We start from the raw sequence: 27,711 nt of genomic DNA on the forward strand, positions 1-27,711 counted from the left end.
TTCACACAGAGAGTGGTGAATCTGTGGAATTCTCTGCCACAGCAAACTGTTGAGGCCAGTTCATTAGCTATGTTTAAAAGGAAGTTAGATATGGCCCTTGTGGCTACAGGGGTCAGGGGGTATGGAGGGAAGGCTGGGTTCTGAGTTGGATGATCAGCCATGATCATAATAAATGGCGGTGCAGGCTCGAAGGGCCGAATGGCCTACTCCTGCACCTATTTTCTATGTTTCTATGTTTCTATCTCCTGCTGTAATTTGTAATCCACATCCCGGTTGCTGTTTGGAGGCCTGTATACAACTGCCATTAGGGTTCTTTTACCATGGTAATTTCTTAACTCAACCTATAGAGACTCTACACCTTCTGATCCTATGTCATTCCTTTCTAATGATTTATTATTTTTCTTATACACAGGGGTCACACCACCCTGTTACAAGAATCACCCTTTGTAATAATGATCAGTGAGGCACAGAGAATATGTAGGTACCGACAAGTAATATTTCAACTAAAAAAAGTAGGTGGACTCACACTCTTATCTATCTGTATGCTCCCTTCTAGAACCCCTGACACTACTAGAACCATTGATCCCTATGAACAGTCAATGAAGACAAAAAGATATTACCTGGGAAAGGAGTCTATAGTGGCCAGGCGTCCCTCGTGGTCCACTCTCCACATGTCTGTGGGATACTCTTCACCCACAATAGTTGGTCTCTGGTTGCTGGAGAGTTATCACCCCTGCGTATTTGGAGCTCCTAACTCTTATACTGTTCCTCATCAATTGAGCCATTGGATCTCCATCCCATTGGCTCAAGGTCACCTGACCTACCTGAGTCACTTTCCTACTGGTCATTGTTCAGGGCTACGGCCAACATTGTTTCATGGCTCCGCCCATCCCAGCCTTGTGTATTTGTGCCTTTACTGGACCAAACCAGTTAAATGAAGCAACCCAGACAGAGTCTAACAAGATTACCGATTGCAGGTCTGGAATTTTACATAACAAGTAGCTACTTCTTGGAGAATGGTCTCAGGTTTATTGCTCTGATTAGATTGTCCCAGAGTCAAGAATCAGTTTAGAGTCCATGTCCTTTACATAACAAATGGCTACTTGTTTGAGAATGGTCTCAGGTTTAGCCGATCATTACCTGAAGCTTCCTGTGTCCACATTCAGTTGCTCCGATTAGATTATCCAAGAGCAAGAAACTGTTCAGAGTCCACAAAATGGGGGTGGGGGGGGGGGAAGAATAAAGACAACTAGCTTGTCTGCCTTCCCTGTCCTTGATCTCTGGCCAACAACCCCCTCTACCTACTAACCTATCTTTCTGATAGACCGTATATCCTTGGATGTTCAGCTCCCAATGGTAGTCATTCTTTAGCCAAGTTTCAGAGATGGCCACAACGTCATACTTGCCAATCTGTAGCCGAATTTCAAGATCATCCATTTTATTTCTTATGCTGCGTGCATTCAAATACAACATATTCAGTCCAGTATTTGTTGCTTTCTATTTTAACTGCACCACGCCTCTATTGCCCTGTAACTCATCTCACTGGCTGTGATTATGCCACATCTCCTGCCTGTCCTTCCTATCATCTCTGTTGCATGCTATCTTTGATTTATTTCTGTTTTCTCCTTCCTCGGCCCTATTACTCCAGTTCCCATCCCTCTGCCAAATTAGTTTAAACACTCCCTAACAGCTCTATTAAACCTGCCTGCTAGGATATTGGACCGTTTTGGGTTCAGGAGTAACCCGTCCTTTCTATGTATGTCATACCTCCCCCAGAAGAGGCCGCAGTGATCCAGGCATCTGAAGCCCGGCCCTCTACACCAGTCTCTCAGCCACACATTAATATGCTTGATCATGATATTCTTGCATTCATTAGCACGTGGCACAGGCAGCAATCCCGAGATTTCTACCCCAAAGATCCTGCTTTTCAGCTTCCTACGCAACTTCCCTGAATTCTCTCTTCAGGACCTCCTCCCTTTTTCTACCCATGTAATTGGTACCAATGCATACCAAGGCTTCTGGCTGTTGACCCTCTCCCTTCAGAATACTCTGCACCCAATCCGAGACATCCTGTACCCTGGCACCTGGGAGGCAACACACCATGCGGGTATCTCCATCAGGCTGACAGAACCTCCTGTCGGTTCCCCTCACAATGGAATCCCCGATGACTACCACATTCCTCATCTTCCTCTTTCGCTTCTGCTCCATGGAACCAGGCTCTGTGCCAGAGACCCAATCGCCATGGTCATCCGGTCAGGTTATCCCCCTCAACAGCATCCAAAACGAGATAACGATTACTGATGGGGATGGCCACAGGGATGCTCTCTACTATCGGAGCTCTTCCCTCATCTAACCCACTTATCTAACTCCTGCAGCCTCTGGGTGACCAACTCCCTGTAGCTCCCATCTATCTCCTGCTCACTTTCCCCAATAAGCAGTAGATCATCAAGTCACAGCTCCAGATCTCTAACACGGTCTCTCAGGAGCTGCATCTCAGCGCACCTGGCGCAGCTGTGGCCATCTGGGAGACTGGAAAATTCCCAGGATTCCCACATCTGACAGCCAAAGCAAAGTACTAACCCTACAGACATGCTCTCTATTCCTAAACAAAATGCATGGGAAAAACGAAGTCCACTTATCCACTTACCTCGCTGAAGCCCTAATGAGCTAAAGCCCTACAACTGTGACTCAGACCACTCCGCTAGGTAGTGTCTCCCTTTTATGCCGGAACCTTCCTGCTCTCGACACACGATTGGTGAGCCGGTTATAGCCGAGTTCTTCTTCTTCCTTGAGTTTTTACGGCAGTTGGCAGCCACACTGTTGCATTACTGCCATCTTCAGGATTTATCGCCCTCATTGTCCATTCACTTTAAAGCCGTCTTTCCAGTCCCGTCGCCCTTAAAAAACTAAACAACCATTTCTTCCCCGATCACTCCCCGCATTCCAATAACCCTTTAACACTGTTCTCTACCAGTCCTACTTTGCATAATTGTTGTAACATTTGTTGCCTTTCCTGTGCAAATTTCCTGCATGAAATAAGGATATGATCTACTGTTTCAGTCTCCTGACATAGATCACAAAAACCTGTTGGATGTTTATTTACGACGGCCAGAGTACCATTAAGGTTGCTGTGCCCAGTTCTCAGTCTACTTATAATTACTTGCTCCTTTTGCTTTATTCCCCTACTTCTTCCCATATCTACTCTGTTCTGAATTGAATGTAAATGTCTTCCTTTTATTGCTCTATCCCAATGCTGCCGCCATTGTTGATTTATCCTTCTCCACACTATACTTTTCCCCTCTGATTTTGATCGTTTGATATTGACCTCTATAGATTCTTTTTTGACAGCTGCCTTTGCCAGCTTATCCGCTGTCGCGTTTCCCATAATACCCAAATGTGCTAGAACCCACATGAATGCAATATTTTTGCCTTGTCCAGCCAGTCTTGAATTTGCAAACAGGATTTCATAAAGCAGATCCTGGTGACCTCTAGCTGTAACCGCCTTAATGCTTGCAAGGGCCAATACAGAATCGCTACATATCACAATATTATTACAATCAACCTGCTCACTCCATTCTAGTGCTAACAATATGGCAAACATTTCAACTGCATATACATTCAAGCAATCAGGTGTTCTCTTGCTAACTTCCACTCGATAACTTGCCACAACAATTGCAGACCCTGTTGCACCTGTTTCTGGATCCTTTGATCCATCCATAAAAATCTGTATGTCTTTATATTTACATTCCCTATAACGATGATATTCACTGAGTATATCAGCCATCTCATTACTGTGTTTAATCTTAAGCAATTCCAAATCTATAGAGGGATCTTCTAATACCCAGAAATGTCTGACAGGCCACACCACACTTGGACAAAACTCTTTATCGTATACACCCATATCTTTTGCTGTTTTCTCTCCTGTCCAGACAAAACTTTCTTTTTGTGTCCTCTCCTTCTCCCAGCATGTCTGCAACACCCATTTTGTAGGATGGCTATCACCATGCCCCCTTAAATTAATCCAGTAATTGGCCTCCAGCTGTTTACACCGCAGCCCCAATTGCATTTCATTTGCTTCAACTTGGGAGTGCACACACTGGGGAAGTTCTAACCGCTCCCAAGCACACCTTTAGAGCCCGAGCTTGCACGGTATCCAGTTCTGCTAGCACAGATTTTGCTGCTGACCCATATACAATACTTCCATAGTCTAATCTTGATCTTATTAATGTTACATAAATATACCTCAGTGATGCAAAATCAGCACCCCATTCCAATCCAGCAAGACACCTCATGACATTTATCACATTTTTACAGTTAGTAACTATATATCTAACATGTTCTTTCCATGTTAATCTCATGTCAAAGTGCACTCCCAAAAACCAAAAACTTTCAACTCTCTCCAGGTTACTTCCATACAGATTCAAATTAGGTCCCGAGCTTTTTCTTTGTAAAGAACATGGCTTTTGTCTTCTCCACTGAAAATTTAACACTCCACTTTGTCCCCCACTCTTCAACTTGATCAATTCCATCTTGCATTTTCGTAACTATATGTTCAATATTTCTCCCTCTTTTCCACAAAACCCCATCTGCAAACAATGACCTCCCCACTTTCATTGGAATATTTATGAATATATCATTTATCAAAATGGAGAATAAAGTTGGACTCACTACACTCCCCTGAGGCATCCTGTTTTCTACAACATACTGGCTTGATAGCTCTGATCCTATCTTCACCTGAATAGTACTCCCATTTAAAAAGTCCTTAACCCAATTGAACATCGCCCCCCCCCCGATTCCCATTAAATGTAGCTTGATTAGGAGCCCCTCTTTCCATAACATATCATAAGCTTTCTCAACATCAAAAAAACTGCAACCACTCTCCCTTTCTTTACTTGAGCTTTTCTTATTTCATCCTCTAGACACAACACTGGATCCATAGTATTCCTTCCTTTCCTGATCCCGCTTTGATACGTAGCCACCGTACCTCTATTTCCAAGTACACTAACCTCTCATTTATCATATGTTCCATAAGTTTACATACACGTGACATCAAGGCAATTGGCCTGTAGTTTCCTGGCCTGCTAGCATCTTTCCCAAGTTTCCTTATTGGAATAATTATTTCCCCTTTCCAGCTCCCTTCATCCCAGACCTTGTTATACAGAAGTAGTTTCTCCAGACTTCCTTCACTCAAGTGTTTTATCATACTATAACATATTTCATCTTTACCTGGTGCAGTCTTTCCTGTTCTATCTAGTGCCTTTCTTAATTCTCCCATGCTGAAAGGGACATCTTGCACACCATCAAGGTTAGTTTTCCTACATAAAGCCTCCATATTTTCAGCTTTTGTTCTCTCTCTACCTCTTCTCTTCTCAGACAAATTATCAGAACTATGTACCATAACAATAGTGTTTGCCAACAACTCTGCCTTTTCCTTATTTGTTACTGCAGTCACATTTCCATCAACCAGAACTGGGTACCTCCATTCTCTCCTGTCCCCTCCCATCCTTTTTATCATCCCCCACACTTCTCCAACTTGAGTTGTGTTTCGGATTGAATCACAATACTTTCTCCAGTGCATTCTTTTAGCATGTCTTATTGTCCTCCTTACTACTGCCTGAGCTTGTTTGTACTGAATCACATGTTGGAAGTTATGAGTTCTTTTAACCAGTTTAAATGCCTTATTTCTATTTCTCACTGCTTCCTTACACTTATCCTCCCACCATGGTATTATTCTCTTCTTCATTCTTTACTTTTAGGAATGGATTCTAATGCAGCTGATATTATACCTTGTTTTAATACGGCTGTCAAGTGTTTCTGTGTCCACTCCATCACTGACCTGACTTAGATATCTAACACTTTTTTTCCAGAAATTTCTCCTAATTGGCTTTCTCAAGGATCCATTTCCCACCTGTATTCTCTGTGACCAATGAGGCAGAAATATTTATCTTGCACCAGATTGGGTAATGATCACTCCCTACAGTTCCTTCTTGATACATTAACCAATCACACACTGATGCAATGGAGTTTGATACTAATGTAATATCAAGCACAGATTCTTCACCTGTATTAACATCAATTCTAGTACTACTGGCATCATTTAGGCACACAAAATACTTCTCATCTAGCAACTCCTCTATTACCTGACCATTGATGTCCATTCTGTCACTCCCCCATAATACATTATGTCCATTAAAATCACCACACCAAACAACGTTACAACTATCCTGCCCTACTATCCTGCCCTTCTATCTCAAGCTTGTTTAACTCTGGTCTTTTGCATGGATTACAATAATTCACAAGCACCACCTCTTCCCTGTCAGCCCATACTTTTACTACTACATACTCTTGTTCACTTCCTATATCTAGTATTCTATAAGGAATACCTTGCTTTACACAAGTTGCACATCCTCCTCCTCACCCCCCCCCCACCTCCATCTCACCTTACTGCCTCACAACCATATAAAACAAAATCTAAATTAGGTTTTAACCAGGTCTCCTGGATACACACAACATCTGGCTTTTCTCTCCTACTAGCTATAAACTGCTTGAAATCTTGTCCATTAGTAATCAGGCTTCTTGCATTCCATTGAAGTAGCAGCATTATTAGTAATATCAACCCACACATACTGTCTCTTGACTCGACTGTACTCTGAGTTCATCATTTACTTCTTCCCATTTTAATCCTATCATACCCAAATGGTGCTCTGCAGCTTTCACAGTAATTTGAATCCTTACAGTTTTAGATTTGATCTCATACGTTGTGTTTACCACTCCTGCTATAAAGGTCACCAATTTCTTCTTCTCTATCCATGCATTCTTATCTTGTCTTTCTTTAGCTGCCGCTTGCTCTTTGCTACATCCTTCCTCATTCATTTTCTTTTGTCCTGCCAACTTGACTGCCTCAGCATATGAGACTTTTTCTTCACCCTTATCCACTGCACCTCCATCTCTTTTTTCAACACTTCACATCCCCAGTACACTACACTATGGTTACCTCCACAATTACAGCACTTTGGTCTCACTCCTTCTCTACATTTTCCATATTCATATTCCCCACCACACCTTGCACATCTTCTCTTTCCTTTGCATACTTTGGCCACATGCCCAAACTCCTGGCAATTGAAACACCTCAGGCTTTGGTATATATTCTCTTACACTATCTTAGAAATCCAAAATATCACTCCTTTGGAGGCATCATCCTCAAATTCTACCAGAACAGTTTCAGTCTCCCTTTTCTCTGCTCCCCTTGTCATTCTTTTCACACTCTTCACTGAGCTATTCCTCACCCTCAAGTTCTCCACTAGCTCCTTCATATTAACGCTGAGGGGAACCCCAGAGATCAACCCCTTGCAACCATTGACCCTTGTGCTCCAATTCTTACAACCCTGGACACTTTGACTTTCCCAACATTAGTCACTTTCATTGCCTTCTCCATCTGCTCTTCGGTTTTACATCCTATCAGCAGGTTTCCATCTCCTAAAATTCTCGCATGGATCACTTCCCCTACTTGCCCTCTGATTTTTTTTTGTTACCTTAAGCAGATCAATTTTCTTTACTCCCCCTTCCCCCTCAAATCTCCCTACAGCATTTAGCAACTTTGCTCTCGGGCCTTTCCCCTCAACTTCTCTTCCCTCACTTTCCGATCCAGCTACACTAGACCCACCTCCTTTCTTTCTCTTCCGACCCATCACCTTCCTTTTCTTAGTCCCTCTCCCCACCTCTTCCCACTCACACTCTGTGCTGTTGCTATCACCATCAGTCTCCCTCCCTGCCATCCTATCAGAGTTTGCAAGGGACCATGTACGAATATCGTTCCGGACCTATACAGGCTGTCGGTCAATATTCCCACAGAATGTCCCCCACAACACCCCAGCAGTTCGCTTGGTCCGCCAGCCGCCGCCCCGCTTCCACAGTCCACCTCAGCCAGCCCAGCCACGCGTTAGCCGCCAGCCAGCCAACCAACCAAACAAACAAATAAATTTGCTCTCTCGTTCCGCTATAGCCGAGTTCTGTCTGTCTGTCTGTATCTTGTTTAACGGCGGTTGGCATCCAGCTTAATGGTACATTACCGCCACCCTCTGCTCCAGAATGTGCACTAGACACGCACACACACCACCCTCCCATCTTTGACCATCCTAGTATCCTATTCCTGTTTATTCGTCATATTCTATAAAAAACCCTTGTACCCCTTAAAAACGCTAAAAATACCCAGACTTGTGCTCTCACCCATGCCCAGCAACCCTTTTAATGTGAATTCCTGCATCCCCAACTCCCTTAATTTATTTCTCATCATCTCTCTCTGTATCCCATACTTCCTGCAACTCAGAACTACATGTTCTACTGACTCCTCTTCCTGACATTCCTCACACAATCCTGTCTGGTGTTTCCCTATCATTTTCAATGTTTTGTTTAATGCACAATGCCCCAGCCTTAACCTAGTCCACACAATTTCCTCTCCTCTGTTTCCATTACCTACCCTAGTAACTGCAATACTCTTTTGTATTTGATATAAATGCCTCCCTTTCCCCTCCGTCTCATCTTTCTTGCCACATTCGGTTGACTTTTTCCCAGATTGCACACTTAACCTCTGCTTTACTGATACTAATGTGCATTTCCACATTTTCTTTAACGCCCTCTTTGCCAACTCATCCACCCTCTCATTCCCCTTCACCCCTACATGTACTGGAACCCATAGAAATTTTACCTGACCTCCCTGATTTGCAATTCTTGTAACTAACTGAAGGACTTCATAAAGTACATCTTGCCGACTGTTTGTGTGAAAAGACCTTAAACTTGCTAGAACTGAGGATGAATCTGAACATATCAATGCTTTGGATGGTCTGGCTTTCTGCACCCATTGCAACGCAACCAACACTGCCAGCATCTCCACTGTAAACACCCCTAACTAATTAGATGTTCTTCTGCTGATTCCAATTTCTTTTGCCGGTATTACCACCCCAAACCCTGTCACTCCTGTTTCAGGTTCCTTCGCACCATCTGTATAAATGTGAGTATAATCACTATACTTTTCCATCACATGACAGTTAAATGCATTTACCAAATCTGTTTTATATCTTTCTTTCCTTTTTACCTCTAACAAATGCCAGTCTATGTCAGGCCATACAAGCTTCCATGGAGCTACAACCGGATAAACTACTGAAGGACTTATCCTCAGATCAAACACTCCACATTCTTTCGCGATATCATTCCCTACCCGACTAAAGGTATCCCTCTGAAACCTCCCATTTTCCCAGCACTCCTGCAACACTCCTTTAGTAGGGTGAGAATCATTGTGCCCCTGCAAGTTAGCCCAGTAGTTTGCCATCAGTTGCATCCTTCTTAGTTCCAAAGGCATTATTCCCATTTCTACCTGTAGGGCTGACACTGGTGACGTTTTAAAAGCCCCACTGCACACTCTCAAGGCCTGAGCCTGAATCACATCCAGTTTCCTTATAAGAGACCTAGCTGCTGATCCATATACTATATTTCCATAATCCAATACAGATCTTACTAAAGCCACATACATTCTCTTCAAAGCTGAACAACTTGCTCCCCATTCCCTACCAGTCAAACATCTCATCACATTTATTACTTTTTTACATTTCTCCTCAACTTTCCTGATATGGTCTGCCCATGTCAATCGTGAATCAAATATAACTCCCAGAAATTTAAATGATGCAACCCTTTCTAATTCAACCCCATACATCCTTAACTTCTTCCCTACCTCAACCCTTTTCCTGGTAAAAAATACAGTTTGAGTCTTATCTACTGAAAATCTACATCCCCAATCATAACCCCACTCCACCACTTCATCAATTGCTTCTTGTAGTTTCCTGATTATATAGTCCATGTTCCTGCCTCTTTTCCACAAGGCCCCATCATCCGCAAACAGTGACCTACCTATATCCACTGGTACCTTTGTGAAGACATCATTGATCATAATCATGAAAAGTAATGGGCTAATCACACTACCTTGAGGTGTGCCATTTTCCACTATGTACTGTTTTGATAATTCTGATCCAATCCAAACTTGAATTTTTCTACCAACCAAAAAATCTTTAATCCAATTAAAAAGTCTCCCACCAACCCCCATCTTGTGCAGTTTAATTAATAATCCTTCCTTCCACATCATATCATAGGCTTTTTCAATGTCAAAGAACACTGCCACTACTGACTCTCTATTTGCCTGGGCCTTCCTTATTTCAGTCTCTAACATAATCACTGAGTCCATGGAATTCCTTCCCTTTCTAAAACCACTCTGATAACTTGCCAGCATTCCCCTTTTCTCAAGCTCATATGATAACCTTTCTGTTATCATCCTTTCCATTATCTTACATATACTTGATGTTAATGCAATTGGTCTGTAGCTAGTGGGTTTTGACAGATCCTTGCCAGGCTTCCTTATTGGAATTACTACTGCTTCTTTCCATGCACTTGGTAATCTTCCCTCCTCCCACACTCTGTTATAAAAATGCAGCAACTTCAAGAGCGCTCCTTCTCCTAGATTTTTTAGCATCACAGAGCATATCAGATCTTTCCCTGGGGAGGTTGGTCTCGATCTCTTTATTGCTCTCACCATTTCTGCTAATGTAAATGGATCAACAATTATATCATCTGTTCCTTCCCTCCTGCTTAACTGTGAGACTCTCCCACAGGTGTTGTTCTTCCTACCTTGTCGCAAAAACTCCTCCAACTTGCCCTTTTAGCTTGACGTATAGTTCTTCTCACCACTGCCTGTGCTTTCTTATATTGAACCAAATGCTGCATATTATGGGTTCTTTTAACTAGCCTGAATGCTCTATTTCTGTTTTTTACAGCCTGACAACATTCCTCTGTCCACCATGGTACCAGTTTTCTATTCATCCTATTTTTACTCCTAGGTATAGACCCTTCTGCTGCCATGATAATTGCTGAAGTCACCTGACTGTTTAATTCATCTACATTTCCAGAAATATCAATCTTTGTCAACCCTTCTTCACTCAACTTCTGGAACTTACCCCAATCAGCTTTTTCAAACACCCACTTTGGGGTTCCGCCACCTGGTCTTACTTCAACTCTTTCACCCACTGAACACAAAACTGGGTAGTGATCACTGCCTACTGTTGAAGCAGTCCAAACTCCCCAGTTACTAATGCCAGCCAAGGTATTAGACACTAACGTAATATCTAACACTGACTCAGTTCCTGTTGTTATATCTATCCTTGTGCCGCTACCATCATTCATACACACCAAATCCCTTTCTTCCATCAAATCTTCAATTACCTTTCCATTTTGATCTGTAATCTGATCCCCCCATATTGTGCTATGAGCATTGAAATCTGCACACCACACTACTTTATGTCTGTTTTGTCCTTGTATCTTTAATAGGCTGTCCAAATCCAACCTTTTACATGGATTGTAGTAGTTAATTATAACCACTCCCTCCCCACTCTCCCACACTTCCACCACTATGTATTCCTGATCATCTCCTTTCTCCAGTACCCTATATGGTATACCTTGCTTGATTAACATAGCACAACCCCCTCCGCCCCCTAGATTTCTATCTTTCCTTATCATTGTATACCCATATACCACAAAGTCTAAAGTTGGTTTCAACCAAGTTTCCTGAATACACACTACATCCGGTTTTACAACCATTTCTTTAATAAAGTGCTTGAATTCCTGGCTATTGGCCAGTAAGCTCCTTGCATTCCATTGTAAAAGAATCACCATAATTAGTATTAACCAACACATGACACTTCCTGGCTTGACTGATTACTGAGGTGCTCCCTCACTTCCTCCCATGTCAGTCCTACTAACCCTAAATGGTTTACTGCAGCTTTTACCACCAGCTGAATTTTGTCACTTTTTGACTTTACCTCAGCAGTACTATTAATCACTCCTGCAATGAATGTTACTAGAGCCTTTTTGTCTACATAAATCCTGTCATTTGTTCTTTGTTGCATCTCTCATATCCCTATTGCTCCCTGTTCATTAGGAGCATTATTCTGTTCTCTTGACATTCTTACAGCTTCTGCATAAGTGATCTTTCTTTTCACTCTTATTTCTTGAATTTTAGTCTCCCGTCTCACAACCTCACACCCACTATATGCCACATTATGAGCTCCTCCACAATTGCAGCATTTTGGTTGAACTCCTGTTCCGCACTTTCCATATTCATGATCACCCCCACATCTAGCACATCTCCTCTGCCTTTTACAGTTTTTAGCCACGTGTCCAAGCCTTTGACAATTATAGCACCTCAATGGCTTTGGCACATACACCCTTACTGGGTAACTCATGAAACCCAGGAACACCTTCCTTGGCACTCTTTCTTCTTCAAATTCAATCAATACTGATTCACTTTCATTTTTCACTCCCTCCTTTGTTGTTTTCAGTCTTTGAACATTCATTACTTTCCCTCCTTTGATATTCCTCTTGATCTCCTCCATATTTATACTCATTGGTATCCCAGTGATCACTCCTTTACAACCACTGTTTTGTGCTCCCACTCTCCCAGTGCATTCCACCTTGCATTTTCCTATCTCTTTTAGCTTGAGTGCTTTCTCAAGTTGTTCCTCATTCGCACATCTTACCAATAAGTTGCCATCATTAAGGACTTTTGCAAATACTATTTCCCCTATCTTATTTGTCAGTGTTGTTGTTAGCACAAACAGGTTAATTTTCTTCATATGTCCCTGAGCCTTCTCATTAAACCTAATTATGACAACACCTCCTCTCTGAGCTTGTTCATCTTCCTCACTTTCAGAGCTTTCTCCACTATCATTTCTTATTCTTTTATTCCCTTTGTCTTGGTTTTTATTCATCCAACCCCTCACTACCTCCTCATTCCCTTTATTTCTCCCTTCACAATAATCCACCTCTCCCCAGCTGCCTACCTCTGGTCCCAAGTCTCTATCTCTATCCCTCTCCTTCTCCACTTTCTTTCCCTCAACCCCGCCTCTTATCTTGTCCGCCATTACCGGACCCACACGACCCCCTCCCAGCAATTTCCGTTCCTTCCCCACTCTCTTTCCCTCAACAGGTTCCAAAACACACTCACGCATCAAGCAAAACACAGCCAGCTTCCAGCAGCAGCCCACACTCCAACCACCTCTCCGCACTATGATTCGGTCAGCTGCCCTCCTATAGCCGAGTTCCCGCGAAGCTTTTCCTTTTAAACTTCGCTCCCCGCCCTTTGCGCCGCCTCCTCAGTCGTAGCTTTCTAACTCACGATTGGTACGCCAGTTATGTTTCTTTTTCCGTGTTCTAGATTTAGATTCAGCTTCATACCAACTTCCTCCCGCCAACCTGCACTCACCGAACCTTCCATTTGTGGCTCCTTTTCCAGATTCCCCCCACCACCCCCACCTGAGCCTACATCATTTCCCAACATCCCCACGCCATTCACGACCAGCGCCACCAACCGCTGATCCTAGACGGGTGATACCATTTAAAGAGCCTCAGATCGCAATTTAGGCAGGGCACACAATCGACTTGGGAACCACCTTCTGAAAACTTACTCCCTTTAGAGCTTGCCCAACTTGGGAATCGACGTACCAGGAGATTGGAGTCATTAACCTATCTCCCGGTATAATGGGCTCCAGTCTCGCCACCATATCTGGGGGGCTCGAATTGTCTCGCTAATGCATCAGGTTTTCTAATTTTTAGATCCAGAATGATACATTATAATAAAATTAAAAACAATTGAAAACAATGGCCAGCCATCTTGCCGGGTTTCAGCCTTTTCGCATCCTGAATAGAAGCCAATATGGTCCATCCAGACGATGAATGGCTGCCTAGACCATCAAGTCGATGCCTCCACTCCTCTAGTGCCAACTCCACCGCCAAGAGTTCTGCAATCCCGATGTCGAACTTCACCTCATTTGGTGGGACAAGTCTTGAAAAATAAGCACAGAGATGCGAGAGAACGGCATCTACCCTAATATCAGAGGCGTCTACCTCAACATGAAGGGTAGCTCGAGATCAGGTGGACGCAGAACTAGGGCCGTAACGAAACGGGCTCTTGAATTTATTAAAAGCTTTCTCCGCCTTCGAGGATCAACGGAAAGAACCCGGTGTCTTTTTGGTCAGATTACGCAGAGGGGTCGCCATTTAGCTAAAGTTTCAAATAAACCTTTAAAAGTTTACGAAACACCCCCCCCCAAAAAAAATTAGCTTAACTTGTTTAATAGAAGTAGGTGGAGGGCAGTCTCGCAATGCACGGGTTTCCACACGGTCGACGAGAACATTTTCTTGGGAGATGACAAATCACACCCCTCTCCCCCCCCCCCACAAAATAGGACACTCTGGGGACGTGGAGATCTCTCCTCTGGCTTCACAAACAGGCGATTATTTAACAGGCTGTGAAGAACTGATAGACCACTGGAGCGTGGAGCAGCCCAAAAGACATCACTAATCATGACCTGTCGGGATAGTAACGGCTTCTTTCGCTCATCCCCTTCCCGAATACGAATTAATTTATAGGCGTTCATCGGGTCCAGATTTGCGAAATTCAAACGCTGTATTGATTAAAGGAAATTGGTAGCGATTCTCATTTTGATTAAGTCCCTATAGTCGATGCAAGAGCTCAGGCTCTTTTGGTTACTATTAATAGAACGCTGCTCCCCAGAAGTGTGGGATCGGATAATCCCCGAGGCGAGTAGCTCTTGAATACGCTTGCCCAGGGCCAGCCTTTCGGGTCTGATAGGGACAATAGTCTTGCTCGTGGTGGAGAGGTCTCTGCCAATAACTCTGTGGCACAATCATAAGCGCCGATGGGGCGGTATCTGTTCACTCAAAAACTCAAGTAGGTCGGGATGCTGAGGAGGGAGGGGGGAATGCGGGGAGAGAAGACGAGACTTCTTTGAGAAGATGGGTCTCAAACTCGGAAACACGGGCGACAGGCTTGGTAACGCGGAAAGCTTGGAGCGGCAGACCTTGTGGCAGCTGGGAAGCCCAGCCCAGGATATTACCAGAAGACCAGTCTATAACGGGGGCCGTGCTGTGACAACCAGATGAAAAGAATCCCAGGGGATAGACGAGGTGAAATGAGAATGGTCGCTTATCAGGAAGCGAAGGGGCTCTAAACCTTTCCTGGCTGAAGTGGTCTACCATCAAGAGCGGTCGCTGCCAAGATTTCCATCAGTCGGGCCATCTCCAGAACCAAAATATTACCTGTAGAGTCGGTGTCTGTATATCCCCGAAGGGCCTCGTCCTCCCAGGCCAATAAAGAGAGCACATGTACCCCAAAGGCCGTGGGATTAGGAGGTACCTCCCGGACCGTCACAAACCTTCCTCTACTAGAGGCCCTTGGAGTTCCCCGACCTCTGGACAAGGAGGTTGAAAGTGCCCCGTTTCTCCGCAAAATAGGCGCAAGCCTCTCCCCCATCCTCCTGTCCCGCACAGCAGGGGAGAGTCAGGTCTTGCTCGGCTGCGGGTGGGAACGCTTACGGTGACTTACTTGGAATGGTCGCCAATGTGGGTGAAGAACGGGGATGGGAGAAGGAGCCAGATCAGGAGAACTCACGCGATGCTCCCTGTGGCGCTCCGACATCCGATATTGGAGTCGGATAGCCAAGTCAATCAGTCCACCGCGCTCATGAGCCCGTTGACGGGCGGCCTGTCCATCCTTGATCTTTTCATTCAGTCCTCTGTGGAACATGGCGACGGGAGCTGCTCTATTTCACCCGCTCTCAAGTGCCAGTGTCCGGAACTCGGCCACATTCCGCAACTCCTATCGCATACAAGGGAGTCCGCCAGCCGTCTGCTGGCACCCGACCGGCTGGTAGGAGATCCTTCTCAAGGAACCCACGAACGGTGTCAATAGTCGAACATTCCGGAGCATCTGTCTCCCACGGTGCCAGTGACTTCTCCGACAGGAGGGAAATCATATCTGGTACCCTGCTCCGTTCAGTGGAAACTTGAAAGGATCGAAGAGCAAAGAGCAGTTAGAAAGCCATGGGAAGGTCCCCATCAAAGTGCTAGGGCCTGGACAGGTTGGGTGACCTTTCAACTCCTTCTGGCCCAGTCGGAGATGTTCCTGAATCACCCGGCTCTGCAGATCTTTGAAAAGGTATTGACGGACACGGCCACCTCTTACAGCATCTCTTCGTGCCGACCGGCTACCGCACTGTACCACAGTCAACCAAATGTTGAATCTTGCTAGATCCAAGGGTGTCTCGGTCATAAAGTCACGCTGTATCTTCGGACCCAAGCTCAGGATCACATAGGGACTCGGAAAGGTTAGGAATCTTACTGAACTAAAACAGTTACATTTACAACACCTTGGATAACTCGATCAGAACTACACTAGGCAAGAATCAGACGACTGAATAAGCACGTGTTAGCATAGCCCTTTAAATAAATTCCAGGGCACGGAAGAATCTGCGCCCAGCTGATAAAACCCCAGAATCATTAACGAAATTCTATTCTGATGAGAGACAAAAGTCCAAGGATACTTAATTAGACATCTGCAAGGTCGCGGAGAATTAATTGGAAGAAATCAAGGACAATTGTAGCTTAAATGTAAACTAGAGAAGAACTGACAATAACACATTTTTAACATAAAAACCGAAGTGCAACAACACAGATAGTTGTAATTAAAAAAACAGAGAATACAAACAAAAGTAAAAAAAAACTTAGAGCCCTCAGAGTACACAACCAAATCCACTTCTATTAAAAAGGAATTAAAGGGTTATATTCCCTGTAACTGTTTATTGGAATCAAAGATTAATAATACACACAGTAGCTATTTTATTAGAAGTAGAAAGTAGAAGTACTTTGACCATGGAATGATTGTTAGTGCTTAACAGGATGGGTTGAGTATCTCAGAAACCGCTGATCTCCGGAGATGTTTATCTACAACAGTCTCCAACAGTACAACAGTAGCTCAAATAACTATGTGTCAGAGCGATGGTGTGTATAAGAGCATCTCTGAATGCACCACACGTCGAACCTTGAAGCGCCTGGGAAACAGCAGGGGTACAGGAGATGCCTAATAAAGTGGCCACTGGGTTTACGTGAATGTTTGTTTTTTTTTTAACAAAAGAAAGCACTGAAGGCAAAATGGTTCAGCAGCCAGGGCGACGTCAAGTATCCTGCCCGGAGATGGGTGGATACTCTGCTGCGCAGGAAGACATGTCAGAAACAACAGAACAAAGGGGCACAGTGAGGGAAGTTTGTGCAATCTATGCTTGGTCAGCCTCAAGTGATAATATTGCTGAGACGGTTATAGCCCTGTAGAGGTTATAAAGATTGCTCTGTTAGCTTTCTGGAACAGAGAATAAGCAGATCGGGGTGTTTGGAACTTGACATATTGTGGGATCATATTGTTTGATAGATTACAAATCTCAGATAAACTCTCTGGTAATTTGCGATCCAAGTAGCTAATTGTAGGATTCAGCTCACAGCAATTTGAAGATTTTAAGGAAACACAGGCTCCTATGGAAAAGGATTGAAATTAAAGCTGCAGAAAAGCAATAAAGAACTAAACAATGTATGGAAGGTGCGTGAAAGAACATTAAGATTAGATTAGATTAGATTCAACTTTCTTGCCATTGTGCCAAATACAGATACAAAGCCAATGAAATGCATTTAGCATCTGACCAGAAATGCAAAGAATAGTGTTATTTACAAAATAACTGTGAATAAAAAAGTGCTACAGCACACAAGTATAAAAGTACTGAGACAGTACAATACGGATGTAATACTGCTTAGCGCTGTGATGTGAGGTTCAGCAGGGTCACAGCCTCAGGGAAGAAGCTCTTCCTGTGCCTGCTGGTGCGGGAGCGGAGGCTCCTGTAGATCCTACCGGATGGGAGGAGAGTAAGAAGTCCATGGTTAGGGTGAGATGCATCCCTGATAATGCTTTTCACCCTGCCCAGGCAGCGTTTATGGTAGATGTTCTCAATGGTGGGCAATTGGGTGCCAATAATCCACTGCTTATAACAACCTGCTTATGAGATGACCAGCAAGAGTGCCTCCAGAATTCAACCACTCAAAAAGATAACCCTGAGTCAGGGACTCACAAGTCCTTCATCAAGAGTGGCTAATATCTGAATACAAGTTGCGAGCACTGGAAGCTGTGAAAGTAAACGTTGTGAAGTTGTGAAAGTTGTGCAATTAATTAAGAGTTATGAAAGCACAGAGTTAAGTGATTGAAATAATGTTGTGCGTCTCAGTTGTGATTTATAAAGGAGCACAGTGGTTTTCCAAAGTCATTGTATGGTGCACATTTATCATGTGTTGTATTGAACTGGCAACAACGGTTTCTCATTTCTTAAATAGAGTTGATAATTACTCTTTGTAAAATATGCAGCTTTTGTAACCTCAAATCTACTGATATGTTATTCTTCCCATTTTTTGGCTGCAGAATCCACTATTTAAATTTCCTACAAAGGCAAGTACTTGCTTGGGTGTCTAAATTATGGATTTGTCCTTTGTTGTGGCACACCCAATAACTTTCAAAGCAGCACTGTAGATGGAAATCATGTATGTTCATACTTATCAAATCATGTTTCAAGCATACCTTAACTAATTTGTGTATTGTGGATTCAGACTCCCTCACCAACTTGTAACGTTTGGCTACTCTGTCTTCTCTGGTGTCCAAGTTCATCGGAGGATCCTATTAGGTATATTTCCTTGTAAACTTAGGGCATTCAGTCCAAGTTTTCAACAGTAAGTTTATAGTTGCCACATTTCCTTCTGTCTTCTGAACCCAACTTGTCATCATATACCATATCTATCAATTGCATAACGTAGATCCAACAATTTTTGCTCTGCCAGGCAACTGTTTCCTCACCAGCTTTCAACCGTGTATCAATAGCTACCAGTTCATTGCAAATCAACTGCACTTCCAAAATCTGTCTGTTTCAGCTTATTGTACCATTTCAATATTAAATCCAAGGCTCCTACATACCAAAGCATTTACAAATAGTAAGCAATAGTTAGCGGGTTTTACTTTATTAATAGTAACTTTCTACCAGAATAGCCTGAAGGACATTCTGAATCAAAAACGGACAAATGAGTGATGAATTGAATAATTATTTGCTTAAAGCAGCATCTTTAATTTGACAAGTTTAAAGCACTGACTGAATGTTAACAATACTTTCTGATTGGAAGAAATAATCATATCCCTCTAATAACAATAATGAAATCAGATGGAAGTAAGTAGTTGATCATTGTAACTAGGTTACAATGTGTTGCATATTTATAACAAAAGTTATCAAACTCTTTTAAGGAATTGATGTCCCTCTACAGCATAGCATACTCAAGGTACAGAAAAATCACTCAGATCTAACGTATTTGGATTAGAAGCTTATTTATTGCCAGGGAACAGATAAAGCATAGTTATTTAGCTATGGATTTTTTGATTCAAAGAGGATATTGAAGCAGTTGTAATCAGTAGCACATACAAATATTTTCTTGGCAGGTGGCAATCAACTTGAGAGGTTGTTAATTGATGGCATAGCACAAGGTTTAAAATTAGCACAGGTTCTTATTGGCTTTTTTCTCAATGGGCAGCAATGAGCGTGAGAGGCTGTACCTTGGTGATGCAGCATTAGGTTAAAAAAAACTTGGGTACTTTCTGGCTTGTTTTCAGAGGGCAGCAACCAGCACGGGGCCAAAAACAAGAAAGGAGGTGAGAGAGGAGCTGCCATTGTTGGAGTGGGGCACTATTAGAGTGGTCTAGCTTTGGCTCAAAATGGTTAGGTGAGAACAGGCTTGAGCCAGCACAGGCAGAGGGTTTAAGTAAGTAAGAAAGAAAGTTTCTAAAGTTTTCTTTTCTGTTAGTATATGGTGAACTGAGAATGGATCAGAGGTTGTGGTAATTTCCTTGTGAGCTGTGTGAAATTTGGAAGATCTTCAGTCTCCCTGATAACTACAACTTCATGAATTGCATTGAGTTGCAGCCCCTTTGAGACTGTGTTAAGGAACTGGAACTGCAGTTTGATGGCCTTTGGCTCATATAGGAGAATGAGAAGGTGATAGATTGGAGCTACAGGGAGGTAGTTGCGGTGTCTAGAGAGACTGCCAGGAAGGACAAGCAGATGATAGGGCAAAATTGCAATTAGTGAAATGAGTTAAAGTGTAACAGGGGGCCAAAATCAAAAAGGGTGATGAATACAGGACTGAACGTGTTATATTTGAATGCACACAGTATAGGGAATAATGTGGATGATCATGTTGTGCAGTTAGAGATTGGCAGTTAGGATGTTGTGGGCATCTCCAAATTGTAGCTGAAAGATTATAGTTGGGAGCTTAACATCCAAGGACATACATCGTATCAAAAGGACAGGCAGGTAGGCAGAGGGCATGCAGTGGCTCTGTTGGTTAAAAAAAATGAAATCAAATCCTTAGAAAGAAGTGACATACTGTAGGTTCGGAAGGTGGAGAATCCTTGTGGGTACAGTTAAGAAGCTGCAATGAGTAAAAGACAGAAGTTACCATATATACAGGCCTCCAAACAGTAGCCAGGATGTAGGCTATGAATTACAACAGGAGATAGAAAAGGCATGTGAAAAGGCATGTAAAGAGGGAAACGTTGCGATAATCATGGGGGATTTCAATATGCAGTTAGATTGGGAAAATACAGTTGGTGCTGGATTAGGGGGGAGGTAATTTGTAGAATGCCTATGAGGTGGTCTTTTAGAGCAGCTTGTAGTTGACCCCATTAGGCGAATGGCAAATCTGGTTTGCGTGTTATGTAATGACCCAAATTTGATTAGGAAGTTCAATGTAGAGGAGCCCTTAGGAGGCAATGATCATAATATGATAGAATTCACCCTGTGGTTTAAGAAAATGAAGCTAAAATCAGATGTATCAGTATTACAGTGGAGTAAAAGGAGTTACAGAGCCATGAGAGAGGAGCTGGCCAAAATTGATTGGAAGGGAACACTGGCAAGGATGACAGCAGAACAGCAATGACTGGTGTTTCTAGGGGAAATTCAGTAGGCACAGGGAAGATACATCACAATTATAAAGAAGTATTCTGAAGGGAGGATGAGACAAGCATGGCTAACAAGGGAAGTCAAAGACAGCATAAAAGCAAAAGAGGAGGCACACAATATAGCCAAAATTAGTGGGAAGTAGAGGATTGGGAAGCTTTTAAACACCAACAAAAGGCAACTAAAAATAAAGAAAAGATGAAATGAAGATAAGCTAGCCAATACTATAAATGAGGATACAAAAAAAAAATTTCAGATATATACAGAGTAAAAGAGAGGCGAGAGTGGATATCAGACCACTGGAAAATGACACCCGGGCGGGAATAATGGGGTACAAAGAAATGGCAGAGGAACTTACAATTTGTGTCAGTCTTCACTGTGGAAGACACTAACAGAATGCCAGAAATGTGACAGTGTCATGGGGCAGAAGTTGGTATTACTAAGGAGAAGGTGTCTGGAAGCAGAATAGTCTAAAGGTAGGTAGGTCACCTGGACCAGATGGACTACACCCCAGGGTACTAAAAGAGATTGCTGAAGAAATTGTGGAAGCATTAGTAATGACCTTTTTTGGAATCACCAGATTCTGGAATGTTTCCTGAGGGCCATAAAATTGCAAATGTCACTCCACTCCTTAAGAAGGGAGAGAGGCAGAAGAAAAGATGTTGTAGACCAGTTCGTCTAACTTCAGTGATTGGGAAGATGTTGGAGTCCATTAATAAGGATAAGGTTTCAGGGTACTTGGAGGCACATGACAAAATAGGCCAAAGTCAGCTGGTGTTCTAAAGGGGAAAACTTGCCTGACAAATCCGTTGGAACTCTTTGATGAAATAACAGGAAGGATAGGCAAAGGAGAGTCAGTGGATGTTGTTTGTTTGGATTTTCAGAAGGCGTTTGACATGCTGCGACACATGAGGCTGCTTAACAAAGTAAGAGCCCGTGGTATTCTGGGAAAGACTCTAGAATGGGTAGAGGGTTGGCTGACTGGCAGGAAGCAAAAATTGGGGGAAAGTGGGCCTTTTCTGATCGGCTGCCCATGACTAGCAGTATGCCGCAGGGTTTAGGGTTGGGACCGCTTCTTGTCACATTGTACGTCAATGATTTAGATGAAGGAATTAATAGCTATGTAGTCAAGTTTACAGATGATACAAAGGTAGGTGGAAGGGCAGGTAGTGTTTAAGAAGGAGGGTGCCTTCATAGCGACTTAGACAGATTCAGAGAATGGGCAAAGAAGTGGCAGATGGAATACAGTGTACTGAAGTATATGGTCATGCAGTTTGGTAGAATAAATAAAGGCAGGGACTATTTTATAAATGGGAGAAACTTCAAAAATCAGAGGAGCAAAGGGATTTGGCATCCTCATGCAGGATTCCCTAAAGGTTAACTTGCAAGTTCAGTTGCTGGTAAGGAAGGCAAATGTAATGTTAGCATTCATTTCGAGAGAACTGTAATACGCAAGCAAGGATCTTATGCTGAGGTTTTATAAGGCCTTGGCCAGACTGTACTTGGAGTATTGTGAGCAGTTTTGGGCCCCTTAGAAAGATGTGCTGCCATTGGAGAGTGTCCAGAAGATGTTCATGAGTATGATTCCAGGAATGAAAGGGTTAACATACGAGGAGTATTTGATGGCTCTGGGCCTGTATATGCTAGGGGTTAGAAGAATCAAGGGGGATCTCATTGAAACCTATTGAATATTGAACAGGTTGGTTGTGGAGAGGATGTTTCCTATAGTGGTGGAGCTTAGGACCAGAAAGCACAGGCAGAGAATTGAGGGATGTCCATTTGGAACAGTGATGAGAAAATATTTCTTTAGCTAGATGGTGGTAAATCCGTGGAATTCTTTGCCACAGTCAGCAGCGCAGGCTGTGATTGGGTATATTTAATGTAGTTGACAGGGTTTTAATTTGTCAAGGTGTCAAAGTTTATAGGGAGAAGGAGAATGGGGATTGAGAGGGATAATAAATCAGCTATGACGGAAGCATGGTGGAGCACAGTCGATGGGTTCAATGGTCTAATTCTGCTCCCAGGTCTTATAGTCTTGTGGTCTTTTGGTCTAAAATGTTGGAAGATCTGAACAGGTCAGGTAAGCATCTATGCGAAGGAATAAACTTTCAACATGTTTGGCTGAGACCCTTCCTGGAAAGGAAGGGGGAAAAAGCCAGAACAAGAAGCTAGGGGGATGGACGACATGCAAGCTGGAAGGTGAAAGGTGAAGCCCAGTTGGTGGGGCAGTGGGAGTGAAGTGAGAAGCTGCAAGTAATAAGTGGGAAAGGTAAAGGCTGAAGAAGAAATCTGAGAGGAGAGTGGACCATGGGAGGAAAGGAAGGAGGAGGGATATCAGAGGAGGTGATAGGCAGGGAAGGAGGAGAGAAGAGGAAAAAGGGGAAATAGAGTGGGGAATGAAAGAAGAGGGAAGGAGGGGTGGGGGAAATTACCGGAAGATAGAGAAATTAATGTCACTCTGGATTTCCAGCATCTGCAGAATCTATTGTGTGCAATGAGTAGCAATCATTATCAAACATCTCTGATAATCCTACAACTTATATTTCTAGTATTCAAATATAATGCTTATAAATATCTTTCTAAATACCCACCAGAATTCAAAATTTTGCTAAACTCTCAACTTGAATTGCAAATAATTGCTATTACAGTTCACACTGATGAACTGATCTGAAGTAAGATGGTCTGCAAGTTTAAGAATTTTACCCCATGTGTAGACCAGCCAGGTCAGAAGCATTAATGATTCTGAGCTTTAGCACGCATTATCAGGAAGCTGGTCTCATGATCTTGTCCACATCTGAAGAGGAACAAAAAACAATTAAGCTGTTGCTCCTCTGAGGTTACTTGCTCGACAAGATTCAGATGGTGGACAAAAGCCTTGTTGTGCCTTCAGTCAGGAAATCCTATGTAGCTCGAAAGCCTGAAGCCTGCAATTGTTGGTTTATTCAGAATCTGAAATCCTTGACTGGGACTTGACAGCAGAGAACATAAGAACATAAGAAATAGGAGCAGGAGTAAGCCATCTGGCCCATCGAGCCTTCCCCACCAGTCAATAAGATCATGACTGATCTGTCCGTAAACTCAGCTCCATCTACCTGCCTTTTCCCCATAACCCTTAATTCCCTTACTATGTAAAAACCTATCTAACTGTTTCTTAAATATATTTAGTGAAGAAGCCTCAACTGCTTCCCCGGGCGGAGAATTCCACAGATTCACCACTCTCTGAGAAAAACAGTTTCTCCTCATCTCCGTCCTAAATCTTCTCCCCTGAATCATGAGGCAATGTCCCCTAGTTCTCGTCTCACTTACCAATGGAAACAACTTTCCTACTTCTGTCTTATCTATCCCTCTGCATATGTGTGCATCAGCTCAGAGATAGCAGTGATTAACACTCATTTTGGGGCTGTTGGTGTAAAGATTAGGTGATTGAAAATTATATGCAACTCAAAGGAAGCAATATCAATGCATTGTAACTGTAGAAATTATCCTGTTATTACCTTTGATCCTTAGCATATAAAAAAGTGATGTAATGCTGAGTCAGAGAGCCTTTCTCCAGTGTGTTTCCAAATACTGTCAGCTTGTGTGTGCTGGATAAAGGTTCTCTCCAATGCCTTTCATTGGCAGTCACAATTTCTATTACACAAAGGCCAAAAAATGACTCATTTATGGTAAATGCAGTGGAATTTTCCAATGCTAACTACATGAACATAGAGAACTCAGAATATGACAGCACAGTACAGCCCCTTCAGCCGTGATGTTGTGCCGAACTTTTAACATATTCTAACATCAATCTGACCTTTCCCTCCTGCATAACCATCCATTTTTATCATCCATGTGCCTATTTTACATGCTTAAACCTTCTAAATCCTGTACTAAAGTGGATTCAGTTAACTTTTAGGGAAATAAAACATATTTTAAAAGACACTAATCTCAAGAGATCAAACAGGACATTAACACCAATTCCAAAAAAATTAACAAGAGGCCAGGATAGTGATGAGGGTATTTGGGGTAAATTAAAATTCCTCTAGATATCTCTCTTACTGACAGGTTACTGTACTCTGAAATAGTGACCTCCATAAAATAGAACACACCAATCAATCTCATTGCCAAAGTAATTTTAACTGAGTATTTTTCATGTATTAATTAAAATAAAATTATGATGCCTCATTGGAATAATACACACTTCTTCAGAAAAGGCAAAGTTAAAAAACCTTAGTCAGAGTTTACAACTTCTCAAAGACAGCTGCAGCTCCAAGTGTGATGTCAGATTGATTCATCATCTGAAGGTATTTCACCTCTTAAAGTTCAAAGTACATTTACTATTAAAGTATGTATACATTATACAACCTTGAAATTTTCTCCTCTGGGCAACCACAAAGCACAGAAACCCAAGAGAACCCGAATAAAAATGACCGTCAAACACTCAATGTGCAGAGAGAAAAGAAAAACAAGCAAGCAATAAAAGAAAGCAAATAGCATTCGGAACAAAAATGGACAAGCGTACAGGAGCAAGATATACCAGCTAGTTGAGTGGTGTCACAGCAACAACCTTGCACTCAATGTCAGTAAGACAAAAGAGCTGACTGTGGACTTCAGGAAGGCTAAGACGAAGGAACACATACCAATCCTCATAGGTGGGTCAGAACTGGAGAGGGTGAGCAACTTCTAATTCCTGGGTGTCAAGATCTCTGAGAATCTAACCTGGTCCCAACATATTGATGCAGCTACAAAGAAGGCAAGACAGCATCTATATTTCATTAGGAATTTGAGGAGATTTAGTTTGTCACCTAAAACACTCAAAGATGTACCGTGGAAAGCATTCTGACAGGCTGCATCACTGTCTGGTATGGACAGGCTACTGCTCAGGATTGAGAGAACCTACAGAAAGTTGTAAAATTAGTCAGCTTCAAGGAGTGGTGCCTCAGAACAGCGGTGTCCATTATTAAGGACACCCATCGGTCAAATCATGCCCTCTTCTCATTGTTAACGTCTGAAAGGAGGTACAGAAGCTTGAAGGCACACACTCAGCCATTTAGGAACAGCCTCTGCCATCCGATTCCTAAGTGGACATTGAACCCATTAACTCTACCTCACTTTTTTAATGTTACATCTGTTATTGCAATGTTTTTAATTTAACTATTTAATATGCATATATATACTTTCTGTTATAGATTTACTTCTTTATTTTTCTACACTTAAGCCACACAATGGGGTTCGTATAGTAACTCGGCTTGTTAGCCAACTCTGCTAACAGCCACATGAGTCAGTGGTGAGAAGGCCACCTTTCATAAGCAATAAACGTCCGGAGTCAGTATGATTTGGGGTTCAACCAAACATGAATGTCATGATGTTCTGATTAAAAGAACCTCGATCTGAGTGAATGCTGTGTAAATATTGCCCATACACAGTTATCAGTAACCCAGAAATAACAGATTGAACACCAATTATAAAGAAAGTATATTTAACAATTTTCAGCTTTAGCAAACAGTTACAGAAAAAGAAAAGAAAAACAAAAGGGCCCAGTACAGATAAACCAGGTCAATGTGCACATAATGTTGGAGCTCATAATGAAGTAGTTGATGGTGTATCTCTTTACTCACGTGCTGGACCCACGGTCATCGTGAAAGCACTTGTCACATTCAGAACTCCCCTCGAAGACTATCGCGAATGAACTGGCACCCTCAGGAGTATAGGACCTTCTTCCTTGGAGCCATTCATTTGCACAAAGCACTTCTTGCAATAGGGACTTTCCTTCCAACGGCATTCTACAGGATCTTCCCTTGTGTCCCACTCTGTAGCTCCCACCAAAAGACCCCAAACCAGACTACTGTCCTTCAGAAAACTCTTCCCCACAGCTCTCTAGAACATCCTCGCACATGCCACAATCCTGACTGGTTGATTCACATTCCTAAGTTGGACAACATGGGTCCTTATCTTCGTCGAAGCCAAAACACACTTTCCCACGTGCCACACTGCTGTTACAGAAAGCTGCTAATATGAGCTACCTCACAGCATAGCAGTAGAAATCCTAAGCATGACATTACGCTCTCCCCCCACCAAAAATAGTCATATCCTCATGACTTTGGAACTTACTGAACCATTATCAAATGAATTTTGTGATTTCAGGAGCCGCAATCTGTTTGTAAATGGACTTTTGGGATGGACACAACAGTCAGGTCTCCCCGGTGCATCATATGCCAGCCTATCTGGGGGTCTCCTGACTCACTGAGACCTTCTTAGCTCATTGTCAGTTTCTTCAGCCTTCTGTCCACCTCTGTCCACCAGAGAAAGCAGGATCTTGCGGTGGCCACACATTTTAATTCCACGTCCCATTCCCATTCTGACATGTCTATCCACGGCCTTCTCTACTGTAAAGATGAAGCCACACTCAGGTTGGAGGAACAACACCTTATATTCCGTCTGGGTAGCCTCCAACCTGATGGCATGAACATTGACTTCTCTAACTTCCGCTAATGCCCCACCTCCCCCTCGTACCCCATCCGTTATTTATTTATATACACACATTCTTTCACTCTCCCTCCTTTTTCTCCCTCTGTCCCCCTCACTATACCCCTTGCCCATCCTCTGGGGTTTTTCCCACCCTCCCCCTTTTCCTTCTCTCTGGGCCTCCTGCCCCATGATCCTCTCATATCCCTTTTGCCAAACAACTGTCTAGCTCTTGGCTCCATCCCTCCCCCTCCTGTCTTCTCCTATCATTTTGGATCTCCCCCTCCCCCTCCCACTTTCAAATCTCTTACTTACTCTTCTTTCAGTTAGTCCTGACAAA

General features: G+C 42.9%; 1 long non-coding RNA gene across 2 annotated transcripts in view; it reads right to left on the bottom strand.

Moving 5' to 3' along the window:
* Window positions 1–26,797, bottom strand: part of LOC134344254 (uncharacterized) — a 132,702-nt gene extending 105,905 nt beyond the window's left edge. For both annotated transcript variants that reach the window (XR_010017402.1, XR_010017401.1), the window contains exon 1: window positions 26,525–26,797. This is a non-coding gene — a long non-coding RNA (uncharacterized LOC134344254). The remainder of the gene's footprint in view (window positions 1–26,524) is intronic.
* Between the last annotated feature and the right edge of the window lie 914 nt (window positions 26,798–27,711).

This window comes from Mobula hypostoma, chromosome 3 (genome assembly GCF_963921235.1).
Source record: "Mobula hypostoma chromosome 3, sMobHyp1.1, whole genome shotgun sequence".
Lineage (NCBI taxonomy): Eukaryota > Metazoa > Chordata > Chondrichthyes > Myliobatiformes > Myliobatidae > Mobula > Mobula hypostoma.